The sequence below is a fragment of the Podarcis liolepis genome (assembly GCF_965112155.1).
Source record: "Podarcis liolepis genome assembly, chromosome: 4".
NCBI classification, from domain to species: domain Eukaryota; kingdom Metazoa; phylum Chordata; class Lepidosauria; order Squamata; family Lacertidae; genus Podarcis; species Podarcis liolepis.
Window position 1 is genome coordinate 45,015,854 of NC_139558.1, and position 16,283 is coordinate 45,032,136.

A 16,283-nucleotide genomic window follows, 5' to 3' on the forward strand; every position below is an offset into this window, starting at 1 on the left:
AGGAGGGGAGGCAAGCAAAATGGCAGTAGTGGGTCAACCAGAAAAGAAGACCCAATAATAACATCTTGCCCAAGGGCCCCTGAAACACTGCAGGGGTGGGAAGAAAGAACTGTGAAAGCAATGAGCTTTTAGAAATTTTAGGCATTTTATGGGAGGGTCATTGAAAAGTAACAAAGTATAGGCTGGATACTTACTGACAGCATTTTTAAAGGTATAGGATGGGCATCTGTGGACCTTCAGATATTGTTGAGCTCCCATCAGTCCCAAGCCAGTATGGCCCACAATTAGGAATGACACCATCTGGTGGGCCACAAGATCCCTGTCCTATATTGTACTTACTGATCCAGGATCCCTGCATTGTACTTACTGCAATCATGAAGTAGAGGTTATAGTTGCAGCACTGTGTAACCCTCTTTAATAGCATCAGGTTCCTGCACTCTGCAAGATGAATAGCTGGTTAAAATATCTAGGCTGCAGCTTCCGCCGTTTAAACCCAAATACAAACCCCCTTCTGTGAACTCTGTGCAATAGGTTTTGCTTTATTATTAAAATATGTGATGAATCAACTAATAATAAAATGGCCTCATAGCTCTATTGCTGCAAAACAATTCATAAAATAGAATCCAGAGTCATTATTATACAGATGGGCTATGTGACATCATGCCAATGCAATTTAAAATTGCAATGAGCCATCCTCTTGGGTGCATGACAATCGCCTACAAGCATTAAAGTATGTATCAAAACATCCTCCTTCATTGCTACTACAGCATTCTCCAACTGCCCATTTTTTTATTTTTTAGATTTTCTGTTTATTTATTTATATATTTATAGACTGCACTTTCATAGCTGAAGGCAATGTACAAGATAAAAAACATAAAGCTACAATGAGATTAATAAAAACTGAAATTTCATGCATATCAGTTAATATCTTGACCCTGCACCACTGAATTGAAATTTCAGCCTTCACAACATAGGAAAATGGCCAAGTAAACAGCTATTTTTGTGGAGGAGGCTCAAGATATTAACTGATATGCATGAAAGTTTTTTTTTTATGAACCACCCTACTGAACACCCAATGCTTTTCAGTGGAGCAGGGTCAAGATGCTCCAATGATAATCAATTCCAGTTAAGATCCAAAAGCCAGGACAATCCCCTGCCTCTTTAACCTGCACCTATACTATGGTACAAACTGAATGCCACCTGGGAAGGGGCTACATAAGTGGGTGCCATCACTGAGAATGCCCTGTCCCACATCACTACTCTGCTAACCGTCCCAGCAGATGTGACTGAGAGCAGGACTGTCATAATGCACAGGTTGGATGGTACTGGAGTAAGAACTCCTTTAAGTGCATGGGTCCCAAGTTGTTCAAACATGACATTGCATACTCCTGTACAAAAGACAGATCCCTACCATCTAAACAGGCAGTAACACAAACCAATCTATATACAAAGATGAATTGTGACATTTGCTGAAAAGAATTTGTGGTTAGCAATCATAGCGTGCAATGTCTGTTACCCCTCACCCAGAAAACCCATTGCAATTAGATTTATTTAGATAAGTGAAAGGATTTCACTTTCAGTGGCAAAAGATTAGAATCATGGGCAATCCTTTTTACAGCAGATTTGTCATAAGTGAGGGTGGCAGGGAGTCATATGTACTCGAGATCCCAAAATCAGTCTAGCGGCAGCAAGCTATTTCAATAAAATCCATAAGGTGCTTCTAGGAAAATTTGTCTTCTCATAATACTTTTCTTTCTTTCAGTAAAAATCTCTCTCTTGTTGTACTTCGTGAAACATAGAGATTATGTAGCATGCCTCAAATGTCAAATGCCTGTCTATTGTCATTGTAAAGCACCTCTCTAATCACATAGATCAGATCTCTGACAGTTCTCTACCTCTAGTTCTCTGAGTGCCCTGTAGCTCCTCCTTTTAATGGCTGTGCTTCTCTAGCTAAGATTCACCTGCCATTTCAGATAGAAATAAACCCATTTTGTAAGGTCTTACAGCTTGGCTACTTGTAATCATATTGCTCTGAACCTTGATGTACTACATCCACTTAAAAAACTAAGATAATGTCTGGTATCTGTTAAGCTCTTTGGAGACGTGGAATTAGAAAACTGTAATAACAGTTTTCCAAGATTTAGCTGATTCTTTTCCAATAATGCTATAATTTTTAAAAGGAACTCGTTTTACAGCAACACTAAGCCCCATTTTTGTTTCTAAGAGTTGGGAAGAAGAAATATGCCAAGTTATTTATACATTCAAGTGAATAGGTCACAGTGTACCATCAGCATCGTTATAAAACCAACCTTTCTCATGCTGTGTTATGTGACTATGCATAGGAATTTACAGTGCTTCCTGCCTTAATTATAGAAATACCACAAATAGTCTGAACAACTGAAATGTGGTGCAGTAAATGATGTCTTTAATTAAGCAATATATGTACAGTAGTTAAGTTTCACCAGTATTGATTTTAGCTGCGGTGGCACTGTAAACATTTCCGTGTACTGGGGAGCCGCAGTCCTTGGTTGGGAGCTTTCCTTAAGCTCATATGAAAGCTGGCTTTTAAATTAGGCATGTGCAAATAAGTAACTTAAATGAAATTGCAGAGGTGGGAGTCACTTCAAGACATTTTGCCATCTGAAGTGGAGCCTGAATGCTTCCCTCTGCTCCACCACTTTGAGACAGTACAGTGGTACCTCGGGTTAAGAACTTAATTCGTTCTGGAGGTCCATACTTAACCTGAAACTGTTCTTAACCTGAGGTACCACTTTAGCTAATGGGGCCTCCCGCTGCTGTTCTCACCCTGAAGCAAAGGTCTTAACCTGAAGCACTATTTCTGGGTTAGCGGAGTCTGTAACCTGAAGCGTCTGTAACCTGAGGTACCACTTTACTTTAGAAAGTCCTGCTGCACCATTAAAAAACCCACAATTTCTGCTTTCACCCATCCCTTCTGCATGGCAGAGCTGATTCAGAGTGGGAAACTGAGCCAGAACGTCGGCTCAAAACAGCAAAATACACCACCCTTCTCTGCGCTTGTCTGGTTACAATGGCTTCCTGCTGGCCTCCTGCTACTTCCTTCCCACACTGGGTGGGGCAAATCCTCCCCCATCCACAAGCCACAGGTAGGGGAGCAATAATCTGTGCAATCATGGAAACTGATTTAAAATCTCATCCAGACTTTATTATGACACTGAAGGAGACCTATTCTAAATTGAAGTGGAATGTAGAACAGGAAGGGGGCAACAGATCCAAGATCATTCTCCACGGAAATTGCTAGCAAAGTGCTTGCCACTGCTAGACTTCTTGACTCAGGATCTCCCCAGGCTGGATTACCTTGTATCAGTGGATATTTTTCAAGAACCATGCCCATATTTACCCATTTGAATGTGTTTGCTTTGTTAGGGTCAGTTGCTGTTATCTTCTGCATGGGGATTTTATTTATGCTACGAATTTACAGGCAAGTTCTTTGCAGGCATTGCATAAACACTTTGCCGTGCAAGCCTCTATGTATCTACTCAGAAGAAGAAGAAGAGTTTGGATTTGATATCCCGCCTTTCACTCCCCTTCAGGAGTCTCAAAGCAGCTAACATTCTCCTTTCCCTTCCTCCCCCACAACAAACACTCTGTGAGGTGAGTGGGGCTGAGAGACTTCACAGAAGTGTGACTGGCCCAAGGTCACCCAGCAGCTGCATGTGGAGGAGCGGAGACACGAACCCGGTTTCCCAGATTACGTGACTACCGCTCTTAACCACTACACCACACTGGCTCTCAGAAGCAAGCCCCATTGAATTCAATGATACTTACTTCCCAGTAAGTGCTACAGTCTTGCAGTCTATCATTTAGCATAAACTTGTACCCCAAGGGATTGACTTCAGACAACTCTTCACTTATTTTCTTCAGCAGTGTTGCTTTTAGGTACTTCAAATGTGCCCTAATCCTGTGCCAGGCTATATAAATATCTATCCAGTGGCTTCCTAGTGGCACAGTTTAATTTGACTTTTCCATTTGCCATATTATTCTTCTACAGTTTCAGTTAGAATTGGAATTGGAATTGCCTTGAGGAATGTTCAGGTCCTTAAAGCCCTGTCCCCCCATCCCCCCAAAAAAGTATGGATTCATATAATAAAGGACATGTTGTTCACCAATTTAAAAAATGCATTATATGTGTTTTGTGCTCTTATTGTTCAATTTTGGAACATTCTGATCTCTTTTTATATGCCTATTTCTGTTATATGTCTCCTCTGCACCTTACAAGTGCATTACATAGTTTAGCTATTCTGTGAGCAAGTGAGCTACTCTCATTTACATGTTAATTAAGTTCTTTAAAAATGGAAGCTGTCCGTTTTGCATATGAATGTGCTAATGAACCATCTATCCTGGAAGGTGTAGTATGTTCCTTACTAACAATAGGAACAGCATGGCACAACAATTGAAATACAGGCCAAAATTGTTTTCAGCTGTCCAGAAAACCCTCACAGAAAGAATCTATAAGCCATCAGCCAGAAAATGCGCATTAATTAAAATGTTCATTACAACAAAAGCAAAGCAAAGTCTTAATGCAAACATAATGTCAAGAATTCAGCAAATTGGAATTTCTGTTTTCTTTTTAAAGAGTGATTAAATTGCGAATCCATCAGTACCTGTGCTCCCCTTTAGGTATGACTTTTAATTAATGTTAGATTACATGCCTGCTTTGGGTTTAAGGTATGTGTCCCCAAAAGCTCCTGTTCTGCTTACAAGCTTGTATCCCAGTAAGTAATATACAGCGTAGGTACACAGACTCATGCAGGTCTATGGTATTGCCCAACTGACTAACGGCTTATGTCAACAAATTGGGGAGGTGCAATGTTCAGTGATTCCTCCTCGTTGTTGTTGTTTAGTCGTTTAGTTGTGTCCGACTCTTCGTGACCCCATGGACCAGAGCACGCCAGGTACGCCAGGCACTCCTGTCTTCCACTGCCTCCTGCAGTTTGGTCAAACTCATGCTGGTAGCTTCGAGAACACTGTCCAACCATCTCGTCCTCTGTCATCCCCTTCTCCTTGTGCCCTCAATCTTTCCCAACATCAGGGTCTTTTATAGGGAGTCGTCTCTTCTCATGAGGTGGCCAAAGTATTGGAGCCTCAGCTTCACGATCTGTCCTTCCAGGGCTGATTTCCTTAAGAACGGATAGGTTTGATCTTCTTGCAGTCCATGGGACTCTCAAGAGTCTTCTCCAGCACCACAACTCCTTGTACTTGTCCCCTAAGTCTGCTCTGGAGGATTTCGAGGTATTTCTGAGAATTGTTTAACTCCCTAAGTCACCATTCCATTAAGCATAACCCATTGGACATACCCCATTGATTCCAAGGGGTCTACTCGGAGCATTACTTAGTTGAAAAGAATTCAGATCCAGATTCAACTAACTTGGCAAGCCAGCAGTAGCCAGTGCAAGGGTTCCTGTTAGCATGAAAATGGGGATTTCCCCACCTTCCTCTTCCCATAACTCTCCCAAATCCACTCTGGAGAGCCAGAAGAAGTCCCAGAACATACAGGAAAGGGGGGGGGTATTTCATCTGGCAAGCTCAGAAGAGCACAGTTGAATTCCTCCTATGCAGTTCATTTAACGTTGATAATTCCAACTTGTATCATTTCTTCAAAAAATAATAAGTGTTTTTATTTGCACTGCTACTTTACAAAAAGTTGGAAAAGAAGTATTACACTGGAGCTTCCATTGCAGATGCCATACAGTCACACACCTACAGAATTACTGCTTGCGTCTAACATTTGCAGGGCTGTCTCTCACCAGTTCCACCTGGTCCAAAGGCTACCCTTCTTCCTATCTGTTGAGGGCATGGTCATTGTCGTTATGTCTGTTGCTTCAAGGTAAGACAGGTAGATAAATAAAGAAATGGCATCACAAAAAGGTCTTACCTGATAATTCACGTTGGTTATTTTAGACATGCACTGAACAACCAAGAGGAAAATATTTGCAAATGTAGTCATCACATCCACTTTTAGGTTGCCATAATGCATGTCGCTAACAAATTCCCACAACAGTTCTGAGATAAAGACAATGCAATCAGTTAAATCAATACTGGTTGGGTACCAGGCATTATGGCCAGATGCATTATTTATAAGCATTCGAATCTCATCATCTTGGTGCTCCTGGGTTGTGTGTGTAGTCACCTTGACATTCCTGCCTAAAAAGAGGTTATGACAAAAGAACAAGTTGGCATCAGTTGTGCCATTCCGTCAGATAACTTGTGTATTAGATGTGGCGAGTGGAATGCCAAGATAAATCTCAATAGAATTTGCTTTGTGGGGGGATTTTGACTTTAGCCCATCTGCTTCAGAATGTATGCTAGTGAGGAAATGTTATTAGATAATCCGAGAGAAGTTGCCTTATATGTGGTGTTCTCTTGTTTTGATGAAGTGGCAGATTGCTTCTAGAGAAACAGGGAAAGCTTTTGAATAGTAATGGCTTCAATCATGGAAAACTGATAGTGAGGACATTTGGCAAATCTCAAGAATACAAACAAAGCAGTCTTTAAGGAGAAGCAATAAAGAGACATTCTGTTTCGATTAAATGGAAATGATGGATGTCAGTACAGTCTTGGGTTTTATCCATTTACGTGCTTAAGTTCAGCGTACTGAAGTTCAGTAAAGGTAAAGGTTTATTTTAGAAGTCGAGAGTAGTTCTGTGACAAACATTTCTTCCACTTCCTTTACCATTCTTGATCAATTAATGAAAAACATGGCATTCAAAATTATCAAAGGGATGAGAAAATTGAATTGACATTCTCATGATTTTTCTTTTTCAATAATTGGGAGGTTTTGTTTTTTCTCTCACTATGCATATTTCTGGTGGTCTATAGCTTCCATTTTTGCAACATGTTATATATGGGGCTGCTTCTGAAGATGCCTAGGAAACCACAGCTGGTGCAGATGTCACGGGTGAAATCCCGGAGAGTTCACTACTTTCTGGGTGAGACAATCATTTGAGAGAGGATTCTTCTCTCTTTTTCTCCCTGTTTTTGTTTTTATTTAGATTAGTTGCCTTTATTGTATTATGAAAAAGCTTTAATAGTGTGTTGATCGAGGGAAGGAATAGTCCCTCTCTGTTCTGCCTTGGTCAGACCACACCTGGAGTACCGTGTTCAGTTCTGGGCATCACAATTTAAGAAGGATATTGACAAGCTGAAATGTGTTCAGAGCAGGGTAACCAAAACGATAAACAGTCTGGAAACCAAGCTTTATAAGGAACAGTTGAGGGAATTTGGTATGTTTAGCCTGGTAAAGAGGAGACTAAGATGATAGTCACCTTCAGATATCTAAGGGAAGATGGAGCAAGCTTGTTTTCTTCCGCTCCGGAGGCTAGGACCTGAACCAATGGCTTCAAGCTACGTGAAAGGAGATTCTGACTAAACATCATGAAGACCTGTCTGAAAGCAAGAGCTGTTTGACAGTGGAACAGACTCCCATGAGAGGTGGTGGACTCTCATTCCTTCTGTGGAGGTTTTTAAGCAAAGGCTGAATGGTCATCCGTAATGTATGATATAACTGAGATTCTTGTATTGCAGGGGTAGGATCCCTTCTTACTCTACAGTTCTCTGATTCCTGGGTGCTGGCACTTCCTGAAATCCATTGTGCCTTTGCCTAGGCTTTCCTGTCAATGCAAGAAACTGGGAAGGCTGTCTGCTGTGCTCATGACAGTCCCCCTCCCCAAGCGAAGTCTTTTTGCTTTTAAAAAATCACTCTGGACACACACACACACACACACACCAGTGAACCAGTTTCCATGGCTTCCTGTGCTTCAATTAAATATGTACTGAGCCAACTTCTCCCATGGGGCTTTTTTGGCTCAGAAAGTGTGGGCAGCCAGGGAGGCTGCAAAGCATTGGAAAGAAGAAACATACAAATGATTTCAGCCTTCTAGCAACAATAAGGTAAGCTCAGTTCCAAGACCACTGAAATTCTAAAAGAAGAAGAAGTAGAAGTAAAGTTTCCTGCAAAGGTGGCAGAAAAACTAATGCCTTTTAACAGCAAAGGAAACTTTCAAGACATTTGAGGACAGGTTTCAATTTGAGAGACCTTTTCAGATGATGTGCCTGAATTCCATATTCAGAACCAAAAGTTCTGGACATGGAAGAAACAGCACTCAAGCCAATATTATGGTGACAGGGGCATTTAACTAAATACTTTGGAATATTCGCCTACATTTTATGGTCATACTTCTTACTTCTTGTATAACACTGGGAGGACTAGGACTGAGTACCCAGGGATACTTGCCTATATCTTATAGCCACATATCTTACTTTCTGAGGAAGTCTTGAAATTTGTAGTGTACTTCTCTTTAAACAGAATCACACCCCACACCCTCCAGCAATATATGAAGTCACCTGTGCAACCAAGAGCTGCTTATGCAAAAGTTTTTTTCATCTGTATGAAGCACCCGCAACCTTGCTGGTAGCTCCACATGTTCCTGAAGGAGTTTGCACAAGGTAGCTAGATGTATGAATGCAAACCTCTTCTTGATGTATTTCCCTTCTCTCCTTTTCTTATGGGGCAGGTGGATGGGTAAATAAAGGAGCGATCACATGCTGACTTCTTTTGAGTAGCATGAGGAATAAATAGTAGGCTAACTACACTGCTTCCATGCCCCAAACCTACCATTTCATCTGATTAGTGTGAGCATTTGTTGCATATGTATTAATTCCTTTCAGAATTTCAGGTGGGTTGATAATGCAGACTAATTAAAGGATAACACAAGAGAGTTGATTGAAAGATGTCTCTTCTTCCTTTTGTTCTAAATGATATTCCATTTAAGAGGCAATGCTGCTGAGCAGTTTTCTAAAGAAGATCATCTCCTTAAAGCATTGTCTTCTCTGATATGAGGGTGTGGGAAGCGACCTTTTCTCTCTCTGGAAAGCATTTAAATGCTTATTTAATGCAGCAACATACCCCAAATCTACTGAAAAACAGTTTACAGTGCATTTTTCCAAATTTTACCTTCTCTTTGTTTTTTGGGTAGATGTGGAGGAGTATACATTTTAAATGCATTTCAACTGTTTCTCATCAGGATTCTCCCCCCTCCTTTATTTGCTTCTCTTTGATTTCCTCTTCCTATCTTTTGACTGCTTATGTGTTCAGCAGAAGAATGGGGAATATCTGAGACTTTGCAAAATCACCATATGAACATATATGATTAATGGCCAATCCAAAGACTGCCAAGCTAGAAAGCATTTGTGTAGCCCATTGCAGCAGAACTTTGCAAGCCATGAGGTTGATGTTCATATTTGAGGCAGGTAATAATGTGTGCACTTGCACTGCACTCTTTATTACTTATTACATTTCATATCGCACTCCTAAGCATGTTCATTCAGAAGTTCAATGGGAGTGATTGCCTCCTGAATTGGTTTAGGGCAGTGATGGCCAAAGTTGGCCCTCCAGCTGTTTTGGGACTACAAGTCCCATCATCCCTGACCACTGGTCCTGTTAGCTGGGGATGATGGGAGTTGTAGTCCAAAAACAGCTGGAGGGCTGAGTTTGGCCATCACTGGTTTAGGGTTTTAGCCACAGGATTCAGTCTGTTTAGGATGCAATGCACAATGTGCTCCTATCCTGTTGCCTGTCTCCATTGCCCTTGGTCACTGTCTCTGTTGCCCTTGGTACCCTGCAGTACAATACCTAAGGATGAAATATTCAAATTATTTGGGTTAAAGGATTGTCATAGCAGTCAATAAGCATATGCCCAGGGAAACTGCATTGGCTGTCTTGTGTGCTGTTGTTGTTTTTAATTTGCCTCAGATTTGTGATCCTCGTATTGCTTTGCTCATTGAAAGCCCATTCACCCTTCTGAGAGTTGTTCTTCCAGGTGTTAGATTCCAACTCCCACCAACCCCAGGCCGCATGACCAATGAACAGGGATGTCAGGAGTTGTAGTCCCAACAACATGGGGGAGGGGCACAGGTTAGCACCACCGTCCTAAGGAATAGCTAGCACAAAAATTAAGCCGTAAGAGAAACATCAGTGACTAGATGTACAAGCATATATGCATATATCTTACAGTAAACAGAAAAAAATACAAGGGATCTTAATTTCGGTTGTAATCCTGTACATACCTACCTACCTACCTGGTAGCAAATTCCATTGCTGTCACAGAGGTTTACTTCAGAATTAGCAAGTATAAAAGTGCACCATCTCCGTGCATCCATATACACCAAATAGTTCTCCAATACAGTGTTTTCCAGTCCCTTTCTTTTCTTTTTCAATTTACAAAGAAAATAAGATTTTTTTAAAAATCATGCCATCTCTAAGGCTGTATATATATGAAATCTTTAAAACCCATCCAAATAACTTTTTCTTCCCTCATAGAATTCTGAGCCTTGTAGTTTACCCTTCACTGAGTTAAAATTCCCAGCAACCCCCCGCAAATTATAGTGCCCAGAATTCTTTGAGGAAATAACTTCTTGAACCTGGTGTGTTATTATCTGAATTTGCTAGTTAGAATAGAAACTGTTGTTTTTCACATTTAGCTTCTTGGTGAATGGGAGAATCTCAAAGAATTTCTGAAAATGTAACTGAGATTTAAAGAGGATATATTTCTTGCCAGAGAGTAAGTCCCATTGGATGAAATTCGACTTACTAATGAGTAGACTTGCAGAGGGTAGCACCTTGAGAAACTGGCTTGGATATTTTCCCCAATGTGTCTCCCAATTACCCACGCTGATGCATTTCCACTTGCTGTCTTGCTTGTATTTTTCTTCTTCTGTTTTTGGCAAAGGATACTTTCAAACATTTCAGCATATCAGTGACAATTATCTCCGGAAGAGGACATGTGATTTATATTCGGGGGGTGGATATTTGACCCATCACTGTCAATTACTTTGTGGCTGCTGCATCTACCACGTTCTCATAAGACTCCAGAAGTCTCGTTGTGGAAATGTGTATGACTGGCAGCTAGTACATAGGAATGTGGGAAGTTACCTCACATCAATCAGGGCAGATTATTTTTCTTCCTTGCTGAGCAGCAGAGTCTGCAGCAGTGAGCTTTCTTGTCAACTGCTATCTGATCTTTTTAACTGCAGAGACCACGACTGAACTTGGTACCTTCTACATGCAAAGTGTGTGTGTCCTGTCACTGGACTATGATGCCTTGCAAAGCTTGATTTAGTAAACTCCCTCCCCCTTTTCTCTTTGCTGTCTGTCATGGGTGAAATTTGCTTTTTCCAAGACCAATCCTGGATTTAGAATCCCATCATACTGATGGCCAGTGCTGGATTTACATATAAGCTAAACAACCTATAGCTTAGGGCCCCACTCTCTTGCCCTCCCCCCAAATAATTAAAGGGGGGAAAACTGGATCTACATTTCCAAAATATACGATAAAAAACAAATAAAATAAAACCTACATACAGCAATAATGTTTTGTGTTGTGTAGGCTCCTATGATGTAAGTAATGTCCCCCCAATCTTTTAAGTTAGAGTTTCATAATTATTTCACAGTTAATATACTTCTTAACTGTTTTTCACTATTAATATACTTCTTAATTGTATTTCAGTTCAACAATTACTTTGATAAAATACATATTTTGTTATGTGCAAATGGCTTTAGATACCTATTAGGTCCATAAATTACCATATAGCATATATTCAACACAAAAAACCAGCAACAATTTGTTGTTGACAAAGGACAGCTGGACATATAAAGGGCCCCATTACCTTCTGTAGCTTAGGGCCTCATCAAACCTAAATCCGGCCTTGCTGATGGCACTTCTGAATGCCCCTGTGACCCCTAATGTATTCCTGGCCACCTCTTCACCTTTCACTTATCTAACCTGTCCTGGCTGCTGCAAAAAGTGAGTAGCAGCATAGTGCAAGATTTATAGAACTGAGAGAAAGACATTTCAAGTCTGGAAAGGTTGAGTTCAGATATATTGTTGGGAAGTGTGGGAAGGTGAGTTGACAAGGGGAAATTCACACATGTGAACGTACAGCATGGAGATCCATACATTATTTCTAGTATAGGAATCAGTATCTACTTTCTAATGCCTAAATCACAAGGCAACACCCAACTAATTTTGCACCAGTGGCTGGAAACCTGTGGCTCTCCAGAGGTTGGGGTATAAATCCCTTCACCCCTGACCATTGGACATGTTGGCTGGGATTCATGGAAGTTAGAATCCAAGGGCCACAGGTTTTTCCACCACTGATGCACATGCACAACGTAACTGGAAGACATAATTATCCACAGCACTTTACCCATTACCACTGTCTATATGTTACTTTCTTGGGCTCCATGATCACTGCAGATGGTGACAGCAGTCACGAAATTAAAAGATGCCTGCTTCTTGAGAGAAAAGCAATGATAAACCTAGACAGCATCTTAAAAAGCAGAGACATCACCTTGCCAACAGAGGTCCGTATAGTTAAAGCCATGGTTTTCCCAGTAGATTTGATGCTTTTGAATTATGGTGCTGGAGGAGACACTTGAGAGTCCCATGGACTGCAAGAAGATCAAACCTATCCTATTCCTATCTTAAGGAAATCAGCCCAGAGTGCTCACTGGAAGGTTAGATCCTGAAGCTGAGGCTCCAATACTTTGACCACCTCACGAGAAGAGAAGTCTCCCTGGAAAAGACCCTGATGTTGGGAAAGATTGAGGGCACAAGGAGAAGGGGACGACAGAGGACGAGATGGTTGGACAGTGTTCTCAAAGCTATGAACATGAGTTTGACCAAGCTGTGGGAGGCAGTGGAAGACAGGAGTGCCTGGCATGCTCTGGTCCATGGGGTCATGAAGAGTCAGACATGACTAAACGACTAAACAAAAACAACATTTCCACTATGGCTTTCAGTTTTCCAGAGGCTTTGTGAATTGATGGATATTTGGTTCCTCTGAGAAAAGTTTTGAGTAATTAGTTTATATCTAGATAGCTCAGTAGGTAGCCACATGAGAGTAGAGCATGAGACTCTTGATCTCAGGGTTGTGTTTTTGAGCTCCACATTGGGCAAAAGATTCCTGCATTGCAGGGGTTGGTCTAGATGACCCTCATGGTTCCTTTCAAGTCTACAAGTCTATGATTCTATTAACTGCCTTTGAAAATGAAGGAGTAACACAACACAATAATCTTTGTGATAACCATTGAATCTGTCATCTCTCTTTCTCCTGGGATGTGCATCAGGCAAATACCGAGGCAAATAGGAGATATTTGGGTTAACAAGTAAGATAAGTCTATTCACAAGTCCTCCCGATAAACTTAATTTTCCCACTATTATGAATATTTTCTGTTTCATTTTGTTTAACAGCAAGGAAGTGAAGTAGGTAAAAAACATTCATAATACTAAAAAAAACCTCCTACAAACAACAGATGTTTAAACAAAATCCAGAGTGATTTTCTATCTTCTGCTAATTTGTAACATTTCAAGTACTCTTTTTCTCTCAAATACATAAGAAAATAAAAGAAGGCTATCTTAATGTAAGAAAAATGGGGCAGGGAAACTTCCATATCCTCCTATGAACTGGAAATACAAGAAAATTCCAGGAATCTGCAATTTTATGCACACTTGTCTGGGGAAAAGGTACATTGAACTAAATGGGACCTACTTATGAGTAATGTATCATTAATAACTGGCTTGACTTAAATATCCTGTCCAATATTACTCAATAGGCTTTGTCCACATGAGCAGACCCATATATATTTTACACCTAAAATGTTAAATTTTTTATCTTAAGCCACACAAGGATGTTCTTTCAGACACTGTAATTAGAAAACTAAAATGGTCTCAGAAGCAAAGGAAAGGTCAGTGGAAAACAATACTGCAGCTGCTTTCAAGATTTGAGGTTTGTCACATTGACTGTTTGGAAAAAAAGGTGTTGGTGTTTTCCCTTTAAAGCAAAATGCCAGATTTTGACTATTTAAGGTTGCAAAAACTATGTGAGAGTAAACCCTATTAAACTCAAAGGGGCTTGCTTCTGATGAGATGTGGGAAGGACTGTGCTGTTAGTCAGCTAAAGGAAGAAGTGGTGCAATGGAACTCAGTGAACCACAAGACAGATGGCAACCACAAAGGAAATTATTACCATATACTGAAGCCTCGTCTGGATAGTACAAATTGATCAAATATACGCTGCAAAAGCACTCTCAGGGACAGCAATGCTACAGGCGAAATGGCATAACTCAAAGAAATCTGCTTTCCAACAGATGACATTATTAGCAAAAGATGGGAGAGGTCGCTATCAGGATAATTCATCTGAAAGTAGCCCTGATGTTGAAATGAATAGATCAAATCTCAATTGTTGTAAAAGCCCTTTTGAAAAGCTTTATAGACTGCCTCACAGTAACAAATTATCTTGGCAGTCTGTAGAAACACACCCTTTCCAATCAGAGATATGCATGAGGTAGACCTGTGGAGCGAGAGCCTCCATTCTTAGTACTTGGAATCAAATTGTCAAGTCAATTAACCTGAATTTGGAAAGATTATTTCCTTAAAAGGATTGGAGGGGGGCGTTACTGATAAAACTTAATTAACTTGTATGAACTAATTTGGCTCGGACTTGACTGACATTTCTTTGCCCTTGGTGTGCAAATACTTTTAAGGTTATAAACTCTCAGTTTGTATCATTCAGGTACTCAGATTCATTTCATATTAACAGTGGCATATCTGGAGGGCTGGGGAGACAAACAGAGCTATGAACTATGCATTGAACAAATAAACAAAAAACTTTGTCTTAATTCTTCTTCGCATTTTGCCAATGAAAACTCTTTGTCTTCATATATTGTATATGTACAAAAATATTGTAAACAAGTAGAAACATTGGCAGGCTTTGCCTAAACACTTGCAAGTAATTAAAATGATAAAGTTTATGGAAGGAAATTTGAACTGAAACAATAAAAATTGATGGTATGTAATTAGGATAAAATAATAAGGATAAGAAAAAAGAGGTTCAAGTATAATTATGCAGAACATATATATATTTAATGAACCAGGAAAGGAAATGGAGGGAAGTCAGGAGGTTAAAGAGAACCTCTGAAAAGACTTTTTTTAAAATTTTAGTTCTTATACTTCATGTTGGATATTATGTATTTCTCATTCTTCTTTTTTGATGGAAAATAATTGTTGAAGTTGAAATTGTAAAACCAATAAAATTTAATTACAAAAGAAGAACTCTTTGTCTTACTCCAAATGAGAGTGAACAGTTTGACATTCATCAATATGGAACCCATGTTCTTCTGATGAAAGAGGTGGGCTGTGGGTAGCAAAATTGTAAACACTTGGGAACATTTTAGTCTTTAGGTTATTCATATTCTATTTTGTAAGCATGCAAGTACTATTAGTTCCAGAACCTCCATCATAGCTGGCCATATTATGCATACATTATTGGTCCATTGCTAAACTACTGAAAGTGAATATATATGACTATATGTCTATATCAGGGGTCAGCAAACTTTTGCAGCAGGGGGCCAGTCCACTGTCCCTCAGACCTTGTGGGGGGCCAGACTATTTTTTTTGGGGGGGGAATTAATGAATTCCTATGGCAGACAAATAACCAAGAGATGCATTTTAAATAGCACATTCTACTCATGTGAAAACACGCTGATTCCCGGACCGTCCGCAGGCTGTATTTAGAAGGCAATTGGGCCAGATCCGGCCCCCAGTTTGCCTACCCATGGTCTATATCCATCTCCTTATCTATAATTTTTATTTCTTTTTTAAACCACAGCATCTGTCACAAAATAAACAAGTAAAGTGAATATAGGAAGATTAAGTCTGAGACGTTCTGTAAGCAAGGCAGTAAGCATTTTCACTCATCCACCAAGTCTTTGCTACAACCTGCCTTATGCCTCTGCCCAAACAGCTATGTCAGCTGAACTGTTTCCTGTACCTTCCTTATTCTGATTGGACATTTTTGCGACTACATCAATTAGATGCCTCTCCAACTTTGTACCTACATTGTTTCCCTTCCATCTGCCAGAGTCCTAAATGATGTGGGAAACTTACACAGATAGACAAGACTCAGGTTCCAAAGTTATCCTTTGGCGTGTGAGGGTCTGGGAGGATCCATATGACATTGGCTAAATGCATGGTTCCGTAACCTATTTGTGTGAGTAGTGCATGGAAGGGCTTGTGCCAGGCCATATCAAGGCACCTAGAGGACAGCTGACCACCACACACATTGGTACTCTGAGGAGAGATCTATGCATACTACAAGAAATCTGAGCTGATGAGCATCATATATAATTAAAACAACAAAAAGCAACAAGAATAACAACAGAAAACATTTCTTCTAATGCAGTCAGA